This window comes from Muscardinus avellanarius, assembly GCF_963383645.1.
Source record: "Muscardinus avellanarius genome assembly, chromosome: 16".
NCBI classification, from domain to species: domain Eukaryota; kingdom Metazoa; phylum Chordata; class Mammalia; order Rodentia; family Gliridae; genus Muscardinus; species Muscardinus avellanarius.
The window spans coordinates 51,542,719-51,555,841 of NC_137802.1; positions in this window are offsets into that span (position 1 = coordinate 51,542,719).

Here is a 13,123-nt window from a genome sequence, read left to right on the forward strand (position 1 = left end):
AAATCTCCATTACCACAAAATCAGCGCCTTTCAAAGCCAGAAAACAACATCACCAGAGAAACAAAAAAAATCACCAGGCTCCAGAGAGAAAGCGGACTGAGAACAGAGCCACAGAGGAGATCCTCATGCCCGAGGACGCGGCTTCACGCCCGAGGACGCAGCAGCAGCGCCATACTGCTGGCGGCACTGGCGAATTCACAGGACAGCCACAGGAAGCCGAGGGGAGCCACTGCGGAACAGCCAGGCGGGATTTCTCGGCGCAGAGGGCATCTAAAGCTCCCAGTGGCTGAGCTCAGCACACGCTGCAGGGATTCAGAGTGGAAATCAAAACCAAGAAAAAAAAAAACGCCAGCCCCATAGCCGAGGGTGTAGCAGCGGCGCCATATTGCCACCGGCGGCAACAGCACCGAATTCACCGAATTCAGTACAGCTACATCTGCGTACTCAAGAACAGTGAGTCAAATTGTGGGCCACAAAGGAGAAATCCCAGTACTGTACTCACTGGGACTTGACCCAGTGGGAGAGGGGTGGTGGCAGTGATATCACACCATAGGAGAACGTGCAACCTGGCACCCCCCACAGTCTAAAGCAGCCTCTATCGACTCTCTGGGTCGGAGACTCTGTGATACAACCCAGTAAAGGAGTAGTGGGGTCTGAGATACTACTGACTCGAGATCCAGAGCACCTTAAGTGAAGCCATAGTGACCCAAGGGAAGAACCCAGAGAAGGCACAAACCTCCGAAATCATGGGAAAGAGGAATAACACTGGAGTAATGAATGCGCACAACCCCACAACATCAGAACCCGATAAAACAGAAAATCAGAGATTTCTAGAAGATCAAATCAGGAAAATAACTGTAGAAATAATAGAGGTGCTTCGAAAAGAACTCAGAGAGAGCCAAAAAGAGATAAAGGATGCAATTAATGAAGTAAAGGCCTCAATTCAAAGCACAAACAACCGATTAGACCACATGGAGAACAGAATCTCGCTCTTAGAAGATGATCATTCCAAAAATGAATGCATAGTTTCTAATCTAGGAAAAAATATCCGACAGCAGGAATCTGATATTGAAGAAATATGGGCCCATTTTAAGAGAGCTAACCTAAGAATAATTGGAATAGAGGAGGGAAAAGAAAGTGAAACCAAAGGGATCAACAATCTCTTCAAGGAAGTAATAGCAGAAAATTTTCCAGACATAGAGCAAGAGGTCGATATGCAGGTCCAGGAAACGTATAGAACTCCCTTTAGACAGGATCGGAGAAGAGGATCCCCACGCCACATAATTGTCAAAATGACCAATGTGGAAGCCAAGCAGAGAATCTTAAAGGCAACAAAAGCAAAGGGCCAAGTGACATTCAGAGGCAAACCAATTAGAATCACTCCAGACTTCCCAAACCAAGTTATGAGAGCCAGAAGGGCTTGGAGTAACATATTCCCAATTTTGAAAGAAAACAACTTCCAGCCAAAAATTTCCTACCCAGCAAAACTTTCTATCAAATTAGATGGAGAAATAAGAAGCTTCCATGACAAACAGAAACTGAAGGAATTTATGTCTTCAAAACCAGCACTAGAGAAAATACTCAAAGAGATTAACTATAAAGAAGAAATAGGTAACACACATCAGAACTAGAGAAACAAGATTTTCCATCCAACAGACAACTAAGATTGGTTATCTGTGGAGATTCATTACTTATGTTAGTCTTTTACCTATCTGTAAAGGGTATTGTTTGCCTTTATTGTTGTTAATTTTTAGGATTTCTAGTTGGAATATTAATATAGCTTCAGATATAGCATTTGGAAATATTTCATCCCATTCTATTAGTAACTGTTAACTCTGTTTACATTGTCTTTGGATATACAATATTTTTTTTATTTTTTAGGGAGTTTGTATACTCTTCTGTTGCCTGTGCCATTGAAATCATAACCAAGAAATCACTGCCAATTTCAATGTTGTGAGGTTTTATGACCCAGATTTTCTCCTAAAAGTTTATAGTCTTAAGATTTATATTTAGGTCTTTTATCTATTTTGAGTTAATATTTGTATATGGGATTAGGTAAGGGTCCAATTTTATTCTTTTCCATGTAATTATTATTTTTCAACAATATTTAGTTAAAAGATTATTATTCCCACCACCAAATGTTCATGGAAACCTTGTCAAAAATAACTTGACAGTATAGGGAAGAATTTAGCTCTAGGCTTTTATTTAACTCCAATGGTTTATATATCTGCCTTTAGAATAGTACTACACTGTTTCAATTATTGTAGCTTTATATGGTTTGAAATCAGAAAATATACATCTTCTAGCTTTGTTCTTTTTCAAGATCGTTGTGGGTACCTAGAGTCCATATTCCATATTAGGATAGATTTTTTTTCTGAAAAATAAATATATAAATATATGATAGTTTCACCTAAAAAATAGAAAAAATAGATTCTCTGGTAAGAAAGAAAGCAAAAAGAAATATTGAAATGTTATCTTTAAGTCATCAAAAGCTTGGTATCAGACAAATGAAACTGTTATGTGAGATTATCATTTTTAATTTCTGATAAATTGCTATAATACTAGATGTCAATCACTAAGCCAAGCATGGAAGGGAGGGATAGGGAGAGAATGGGGTGGGGATCGGGTGGGGGCTGACTGGGCAATGTGTGCATGTATGTCTACAAAAGTATGTATCCCACTATGATGTATGAATACAGTGCACCAATTAAAAAAAAAAATTGAGCCAGGCGTGGTGGCACACGCTTGTAATCCCCGCGCTTGGGAGGCAGAGATAAGAGGATCGCGCAGGTTCGAAGCCAGCCGCGGGCTCTGGCTTAGGAGACCCTGTTTCCAAATAAAATGTAAAAATAGGTCTGGGAGTGTAGCCCGGAGGTAGAAGGGCTTCCAGGAACCCCAGTACTACCAAAAAAAAAAAAAAAAAAAGGATACATGGTCAATAAAAAAAAATTTTTTAAATAAAAAATAAATAAAATAAAATTGAGCTAGGAGTATAGCTCAGAGACGAAACGCTCCTGGCATTCAATCCAATCCTCAGTACTGCAAAAATAAATAACTAAATCTGGAAAGCAGCAGGTGTCAGGCAGGAGGAGCACCCGCAGTGGGCAAGTCTCTACGGGGTTCAGATGCCCGAGGCCTGACATCCTTTCTTCATCCCCCAGCTATCGCAGCCCGGATCACTGCGCAGTTTAAAATGTCTTTAATAATCAACCTTCTGGTTGATTTATACTCATTACGGACAATTGGTTAAAACCAGGAAGCAGGGAGAACAGAGGTTGAAAAATAAGTGGAACATAAAGGCGATAGTCACTCTGTGCGTGCGTCAGATCGCCGCCTTCCACGCCATTCCTGGGAAAGAGAAAATTAGCCCCAAAGGGAAGGCAGAGGCAGGAGTCTGACTTGCGCTGCTCAGCTTCATCTGGGAACAAATGAACCGCAAGGAACGCCAAGCCCCACCAGACCTGCCGGTGATCAATACTCAACCGTATCAACCTGCAGTTAATAAAGTTCCAGACACCCTGTGTAGGCACTAAAATTAGCAGACTTCCTGCTGTGATCTACAGGCTGGTTAAAGAAAAGACAGTAGCTGGGCATCGTGGAGCCCGCCTGTGGCCCCAGCCACTCGGGAGGCTGAGGCAGGAGAATCACTTGGGTGAAAACCCTGCTCCTTTTTTTTTTCTTTCTTTTTTTTTTTTTTTTTTTTTTTTTTTTGGTGGTGGTACTGGGGGTGGAACCCAGAGGCTTTCTACCTCTGAGCTATACTACCAAACCTATTTTATACTTTATTTGGAAACAGGGTCTCACTAAGTTGCTGAGAGGCTCACTAAGTAACTGAGGCTAAACCTGTGCGATCCTCCTGTCTCAGCCTCCCAAGCGAGGGGATTACAAGTGCGCACCACTGCCCAGGCCCCTGTTCCTTTAATAAAATAAAATAATAAGAAGAAGAAGGAGGAGGAGGAGGTGGAGGAGGAGGAGGAGGAGGAGGAGGAGGAGGAGGAGGAGCAAAAGGAGGAGAAGAAGGAGAAGGAGAAGAAGAAGAAGAAGAAGAAGAAGAAGAAGAAGAAGAAGAAGAAGAAGAAGAAGAAGAAGAAGAAGAAGAAGCCGCCGCCAGCTGTGGTGGTGCACGTTTGTAATCCCAGCTTTTGGGTGGCTGAGACAGGAAGATCATGTTTGCAGACAGCCTCAGATACTGAGGCTCTTTGTAACTCAGTGAGACCCTGTTTCAAGATAAAGAATAAAGCCGAGCATGGTGAGCTACAACTTAGGGTCTGCAACTTAGACCCTGTTTCAAAATAAAAAAAAAAAAAAAATAGGTAGGGCTGTAGCTCAGAGATTGAATGCTACTAAAAAGTAGAATCGGGAGTGGTGGTGCACGCTTGTAATCCCAGCTTTTGGGAGGCTGAGACAGGAGGATTGCCATTCAAGGACAGCCCCAGCTACTTAGTGAGGCCCTGTTTCAAATAAAGAATAAAAGATAGGGCTGGGAGTGTCACTCAGAGGTAGAATGTCTCTGGGTTCCATCCCCAGAACCACAAAATAAATAAATAAATGTAAAACAAATATGACTTATGCTTCTTAATAAAGTAGATGAACTAATATAAAAGATTCCAAATGGAAAACATAAATTAAAAAATAAGAGTGTATGCCGGGCGTGGTGGCGCACGCTTGTAATCCCCGCGCTTGGGAGGCAGAGACAGGAGGATCGCGCAGGTTCGAAGCCAGCCGCGCGCGCTGGCTTAGGAGACCCTGTTTCCAAATAAAGAAGTATAAAAAATAGGTCTGGGAGTGTAGCCCGGAGGTAGAAGGGCTTCCAGGAACCCCAGTACCACCAAAAAAAAAAAAAAAAAAAAAAGAGTATATGCTATTGCAGTTTCATCTGCAATGACAAACAAAAATGGACAGTTGAGGCTCAGCATGGGTTATGCTTGTAATCCCCATAAATGGGAGGCTGAGACAGGAGGATCACAGGTTCAAGGCCAGCCTCAGGAACTTAATGAGACCCCCGTTTCAAAATAAAAAATAAAAAAGGCTGAGTGTGTAGTGCAGATGTAGAATGCCCTTGAATTTGACCTCCACTGTCAAATAAATAAATAAATATATCCGAGCATCCTTTTGTGTGTGTGTGTGTGTGTGTGTGTGTGTGTGTGTGTGTGTGTGTGTATGGTACTGGGGCTGGAACCCAGGGGCATTTTACCTCCGAGCTATACCTCCAGCCCTAGTATTTTTTTTTTCTTTATTTTGAAACAGTCTCACTGAGTTGCAAAGGGCCTCACTAAGTAGCTGAGGCTGTCCATGAACCGCAATCCTCCTGTCTCAGCCTCCCAAATGCTGGGATTACAAGCACGTGCCACTATGCCCAATTTACTTGGTATATAATAAAATGATTCTTTTTTTTTTTTTTTTTGCGGTACTGGGTATGAAACCCAGGGGCATTCTTCCTCCGAACTACACCCCCCAGCCCTATTTTTCATTCTTTTTATTTTTTTTTTAATTTATTTATTTATTTATTTATTTTTTGCTGGTTCTGGGGTTCCTGGAAGCCCTTCTACCTCCGGGCTACACTCCCAGACCTATTTTTACATTTTCATTTTGGAAACAGGGTCTCCTAAGCCAGGACCTGCGCGATCCTCCTGTCTCTGCCTCCCAAGCGCGGGGATTACAAGCGTGCGCCACCACGCCCGGCCATTCTTTTTATTTTGAAATAGGGTCTCACTGAGTTGCAAAGGGCCTCACTAAATAGCTGAGGCTGTCCGTGAACCTCGATCCTCCTGTCTCAGCTTCCCAAAAGCTGGGATTACAAGTGTAAGCCACCACATCGGGCTATAATAAAAAGACTTAAAGGAGGATCACAGTTCACAGCCAGCTTAATGAGACCCTGTTTCAAAATAAAGAATAAAATAGGGTTGGGGATATAGCTTAGCAGTAGAATGTCTCTGGGTTCCATCCCAAGTACCAAAAAATAAAATAAAATAACCTCCACGTTGGTCCTTTAGATTTTTAGAGTATTTTAATATAATGTGCTTTTATTGGTACATTATAGTCTCACACATGCACCTAGCACTTGGGTTTTTGTTTTTGTTTTGAGATGGGGCTCTCTATGTTGCCCAAGGGATGAACCCAGGGGCACTCTACCTCTGAGCTACAGACCCAGCCCTAATTTATTCTTTATTTGAGACAGGGTCTCACTAAGCTGTGGAAGGCATCACTAGGTAGCTGAATTGACCATGAACCTGCGACCCTCCTCTCTGTCTCAGCCTCCCAAGCATTGGGATTACAAGCGTGCGCCACCAAGCCCGGCTGAAAGACTTTTTTAATGCTCTGGAATCAAACTTCCTGGACTCAAGTCTCCCCTGTGTGTCTGATGAGCTCTGGGTTCTGGACCAGTCGCTGGGTTGAGTTTAGATCTGATTTTACCTTACGAGCTAACAAATTATCCGTTACAGTTTCACCAGTGTTGGCCGAAGATACAAGACTCCTGGGTCACAGACAAGTAACTATTACCCACCATGCTGCCAGCACCATGATTTGCACCAGTACCTCCCCCACCAAGTTCCTCAGAGGTAATACAATATGGACCCAGATGGACGCCAGGATAGTAGGAATACTGAGCTTGGGGAATCCAGCTTTTACAGTGAGCAGTAAGCCGGTCTGCTCTTTGACCCTTAGGGAGACATGACTTACCCCTTGGGTTGATAGCTTTATTATTTATTTTTGCAGTGCTGAGGATGCCAGCCAAGTGTTGAGGGTGGGGGGCAAGTGTACAACTATTGACCTGCATCCCCAGCCCCTCAAGTTACTCACTTTATGTTTTTATTTATTTATTTTATTGATTTATTTTTGCAATACTGGGGTGAAACCCAGGAGCATTCTACCTCCAAGCTATCCCTATTTTTAATTCCTTATTTTGAAACAGGGACTCACTAAGTTGCGGAGAACCTCGTTAAGTAGCTGAGGCTGACTTCTGGCTTCGAACCTGTGAGATCTTCCTGTCTCAGCCTCCTAAGTACTGGCATTACAAGCATGCACCACCACACCCAGCTCTTTTTAATGCTTTTATTTATTTATTTATTTATTTATTTATTGGTGGTATTGGGGGTGGAACCCAGGGGCTTTTCTACCTCCGGGCTACACTCCCAGACCTATTTTATACTTTATTTGGAAACAGGGGCTCACTCAGTTGCTGAGAGCCTCACTAAGTAGCTGAGGCTGGCTTTGAACCTGTGCGATCCTTCTGTCTCACTCAGCCTCCCAAGCGCTGGGATTACAAGCGTGCGCCACCACGCCCGGCTAATGTTTTTATTTTTAAATAGGTCTCACTACACTTAGTGAGGGTCTCACTAAGTTGCTGAGGCTGTCCTTGAACTGGTCATTCTTTTTTTTTTTTTTGCGGGTCTGGGGATGGAACCCAGAGGCATTTGACCTCCAAGCTCCACCCCCTGCCCTATTTTTTATTCTTTATTTTGAAACAGGGTCTCACTAAGTTGCAGAGGTCCTCACTAAGTCGCTGAGGCTGTCCATGAACCGCGATCCTCTGGACTCAGCCTCCTGAATGCTGGGGTTACAAGTGTGCACTACCACACCCGGCTAACAGGTCATTCTTCTATCTCAGCCTCCCAAGTCCTGGGATGGCAAGACTGTGCCACCATTCTCAGCAAATTATTTACTTTAAAAACAACCCTAAAAAATGATCCAGGCAAGAGCAGTCAGGAGCTTGCGTTCCTGGCACACTCAGCAGGAATGTTCAGGGACGCCCAAGGCCCAGGGCAGACCGTGCCCGTGAGACTCCCAGCAATCCACAATCTCTCCGTGCCTCAGCTTCCTCCACTGTAAACCTGGGGCAATAGCGTGGCCCTCTCCTGGCACTGTGGAAAAGATTAGGAAAAAAATAATACCTATAAAGTGCTTAGCAGATCGGCCTGGTCACCAATGTGCTTCCTATATTTTCATGACATTATTGTGGGAAGAGGGAGCAGAAATTTTGCTACAGTCATCAGCAGAGTTGGACAGAAGGGAGTGTTCAAGGTCTGAGCGGAAGGAGAGGTTCCCCTGCCAATGGCCCCTCTGCCACCCAGGACACCATAAACTCTTCTCGGGACAGAGATAATGGATCGACATCTGTTCCCGGAGACTGCACAGTGCCTTGCACAAAATGGCCTCTTAAAAATTGTTCATTAAGAGCCAGGCGTAGTGCATGCTTGTTATTCCAGCATTTGGGAGGCTGAGACAGGAGGATCCAGGTTCACGGACAGCCTTAGCTACTCAGTGAGGCCCTTTGCAACTCAGTGAGACCGTGATTCAAAATAAAGGATATAACTCTAACCCTTTGCAACGCAGTGAGACTGTTTTAAAATAAAGAAGAAGCCGGGCGTGGTGGCCTATGTTTGTAATCTCAGCATTTGGGAGGCTGAGACAGGAGGATCGTGGTTTGAGGACAGCCTCAGCTACTACTTAGTGAAGCTCTTTGCAACTCATTGAGACCCTGTTTCAAAATAAAGAAGAAAAAATAGGTCTGGGGGTGTACCTTGGCGGCAGATTGCCCCTGGATTTCATCCCCAATACTGCAAAAAAAATTTTTTTTAAACTTAAAAAAAAAAAGAAAAAAAAATAGGGCTGGAGGTGTAGCTCGGAGGTAGAATGCCCCTGAGTTCCATCCCCAGTACAGCAACAACAAAAATTCCTTATTAAATAAGCCAGGCATTGTTGATTGCTGGAAGAAGCAAAGACACAAGCTACCATGGGCCCTGGGAATCCCGAACGTTCCTGCAGTGAGTGCCAAGAATGACTGCGTTTACCTGGGTCATTTCTTAGCATCATGTTTAATGCGAGCAATTTGCCCAAGGTCGTGATGGCACATATCTGTAATCCCACCTATCAGGGCTGAGACAGGAGGATCTCAGGTTCAAGGCCAGCCCGAGCACCTTAGCAAGGCTCTCAGCCACCGAGGAAGGAAGACCTGTTTTCAAATAAAAAATAAAATAGGGCTGAGGATGTAGCTCAGAGGTAAAATGTTTTTGGATTTGCTCTCCAGTACCAGAGAGAGAGAGGAGAGAGAGAGAGAGAGAGAGAGAGAGAGAGAGAGAGAGAAGAAGAAGAAGAAGAAGAAGAAGAAGAAGAAGAAGAAGAAGGAGGAGGAGGAGGAGGAGGAGGAGGAGGAGGAGGAGGAGGAGGAGGAGGAGGAAAGAAATAAAGAAACAAAGAAAAAAAATGGAAGGAAGAAAGGAAGGAAACTTCATTAAATAAATAGCTGGAGGATGAATGAGTGGGACTTAAAGCTCGTGGTCTCCCGGCAGCAGGAGGGTCTGTGGTGCAGGGTCCTTGCGGGGGCTGGGGCTGACCTTGAACAGGGTGACAGACCCCCCAGCCAGGGAGGAAAGGAGAGGACAGAAGCTGGAGGAGACCACCGCGCTCAGGGTGGGGAGAAGGGGATGCTGGCGTCAGCCGACCTTGAGCAGGAAGGAGCGATGATTCACCAGGGTTGCCAGGCAACAAGCCAATTGCAGAATATCAATTTGCAGTTGAATCCACGGCCTTTCTGGAAATTTCCCGTTGATTTCCGCTGGGAGCTGGAGACTAGAGCTGAGGGAGGGTGGCGGCAGGGCCTGGCCGGCTCTGAGCAGGACTCGGGGCAGCACTCCCGGTGCAGGCTCAGCACTGAAATGGCTGCGGCCCTGGGGTGGGGAGGAAGGAGAGTGAGTAGAGGAGGTGGTGAGGACCCAGCCATTCAGAGGGGGCGCAGAGAGGGGCTTGAGCAGGAGCTGGGCTCAGGAGCGAGAGTGGGGAGGGGAGGCAGCAGTCCAGGGAGGACAAGACCTACTGGGCTCATGGCTCCGCTCCCCACTGTGGGGGGGTTACACCTGGCTGAGCCTCTCCCCTCCTCTCTGAAATGCACCTCAATAGACTCCTCCAAACCAGGCATGGGGGCTCATGTTTGTAATCCCAGTACTTAGGGCCCGGAGAGAGGAGGACTGCAGATTCGAGGACAGACTCAGCAACTTAGTGAGACCCTGGTTTCACAATAAAAATAAAATAGGGCTCGGGATGTAGCTTGGAGGTAGAATTCCCCTGGGTTCAATCTCCAGTACAAATAAATAATAAATAAATAAATAAATAACTCCTAAACATACATAGGTGCCTTTAGAATTATTTTTCCTTTTTTTTTTTTTTTTTTTTTTGGTGGTATTGAGGTTCCTGGAAGCCCTTCTACCTCCGGGCTACACTCCCAGACCTATTTTATAATTTTTTATTTGGAAACAGGGTCACTTAAGCCAGTGTGGCTGGCTCCAAACCAGCACAATCCTCCTGTCTCCACCCCCCAAGTGTGCCACCATGCCCTGCGAAGAGTGTTTTAAATAGGAAAAATAAGCCAGGTGTGGTGGCGCACGCTTGTAATCCCCGCGCTTGGGAGGCTGAGACAGGAGGATCACGTGGGTTCAAAGCCAGCCTCAGCTACTTAGTGAGGCTCTCAGCAACTTAGTGAGACCCTGTTTCCAAATAAAGTATAAAAAAAGGTCTGGGAGTATAGCCCAGAGGTAGAAAGCCTCTGGGTTCCACCCCCAGTACCACCAAAAAAATAAAAATAAAAATAAAAATAAAACACTATCTTCGGGCCAGGTGTCATGGTACATGCCTGTAATCCCAGTACTTGGGAGGCTGAGAAAGGAGGATCCCAGGATCAAGAACAGCCTTTGCACGAGTAGTGAGACTCTCAACAACTTAGAAACCCGTTTCAAAATACAAATCAAGTAGGGTGGGTAGGGTGGGGGTGTTGCTCCAAGGTCAAATGCCTCTTGGGTCAATCCCATATCTCACACACACACACACACACACTCACACTCACACACACTCACACACTCACACACACTCACACACACACACACACACACCTATCTCAAATTATCAAACAAATTTTTTTGTTGTTTTTTGTTTGCAGTACTGACAATTGAACCTAGGGGTATTCAACCTCTAAGGTATACCCCCAGCCCTTACTTTTTTTATTTTTATTTTTTATTTATTTTATTATTTTATTTTTTATTTATTTATTTGCGGGTCTGGGATGGAACCCGGGGACATTCGACCTCCAAGCTACACCCCCTGCCCTAGTTTTTATTCTTTAATTTGAAACAGGGTCTCACTAAGTTGAGGAGGGCCTCATTAAGTAGCTGAGGCTGTCCGCGAACCGCGATTCTCTGGTCTCAGCCTCCCGAATGCTGGGATTACAAGCATGTGACACCACGCCCTGCTTATTTTTTATTTTGCAATTAAATTAAATCAGAGCCAGGCGTGGTGGTGCACGCTTGTAATCCCAGTGCTTGGGAGGCTGAGACAGGAGGATCGCACAGGTTCGAAGCCAGCTTCAGATACTTAGTAAGGCTCTCAGCAACTTAGTGAGACCCTGTTTCCAAATAAAGTATAAAATAAGTCTGGGAGTATAGCCTGGAGATAGAAGAGCCCCTGGGTTCCACCCTCAGTACTACACACACACACACACACACACACACATCAATAAATTAAATAAAAAAAATTTTTTGCAGTACTGGGAATGGAACTTAGAAGCATTCTACACCCCCAGCCCTATTTTTTATTCTTTATTTGGAAACAGGGTCTCAATGAGTTGCAAAGGGCCTCACTAAGTAGCTGAGGCTGTTTGCGACCTGAGATCCTCCTGTCTCAGCCTCCCAAATGCTGGGATTACAAGTGTGTGCCACCATGCCAGACTATCTATTTATTTATTCATTTTTTGCAGTACTGGGGATAGAGCCCGGCGGCATTCTATCTCTGAGCCACATCTTCAGCCCTGTTTTTTATTCTTTACTTTGAAACAGGGTCTGACTAAGTAGCTGAGGCTGGCCATGAAGAACCTTCAGTCCCCCCGACTCAGCTTCCAAAGTACTGGGATTACAAGCGTGCGCCACCACTCCTGACTTATTTTATTTATTTATTTAATTTTTAAGTTTTGCAGTACTGGGGATGGAACCCAGGGGCATTCTACCTCTGAGCTACACCCCCAGTTCTATATTTTAGTCTTTTTTATTTTTGAAACAGTGTCTCACTGAATTGCAAAGGGCCTCACTAAGTAGCTGAGGCTGGCCGCGAACCACAATCCCCCTATCTCAGCCTCCCGAATGCTGAGATTACAAGCGTGCGCCACCACGCCCAGCTCTACAGTCCTTTGGATAAAAGCTGGATTTTGAGTATTATGTGAGATCGTAAGCCTTAGGAGGGCTTGTGTAAGGATATGAGAGCGTTGCAATCTTATCACTGGAGGCCAAGATGTGACTGGTCCCAGGGAGGCAGGAGCAGGAGCCGGTGTGAGACCTGCGTGGAGGAGGTGGCTTAACCCGCAGGGGAAGGCTCCAGGCACTGACAGCTGGAGAGGAATCAATCAAGGAAAGAGGGAGAACATTCTGGAAGTCAGTAGGAAGCCACAGCTGGGATGGGGAGTGGATAGGGCTGTGCTAATGAACACACCAATAATAACGGCGGACCCCTTCTTAGACTCTGCTGTGTTTTGAGACTGTGAGAACGCTACCATCATCTCCTATAACACACACCACCAACCTCTGAGGTACAGTCGACCCGTTTGCTCCTCGAGCTCCGCATCGGTGGATGCCACCGAGGAACAAAAGTATTTGGAAACAAACAAGGCGTGGTGGCGCAGGCCTGTAATCCCAGTGCTTGGGAAGCTGAGACAGGAGGATCGCAGGTCTGTGGGTAGCCTCTTATGAGGCCCTCTGCAACTTAGCAAGACCCTGTTTCAAAATAAAAAGGGCTGGGGTGTAGCTCAGAGGTAGAGTGCCCCTAAATTCCACCCCCAACAGCCAGGCGTGGTGGCGCACGCTTGTAATCCCTGCTTTCGGGAGGCTGAGACTGGAGGATCGAGGTTCGCGGACAGCCTCAGGTACTTACTGAGGCTCTCTGCAACTCAGTGAGGCCCAGTTTCTTTTTCTTTTTCTTTTCTTTTTTTTTTTTGGTTGTACCGGGGGTGGAACCCAGAGGCTTTCTATCCCCGGTGCTATACTCCCAGACCTATTTTGTATTTTTTTTGGAAACAGGGTCTCACTAAGTTGCCGAGAGCCTCACTAAGTAGCTGAGGCTGGCTTCGAACCTGCGCGATCCTCCTGTC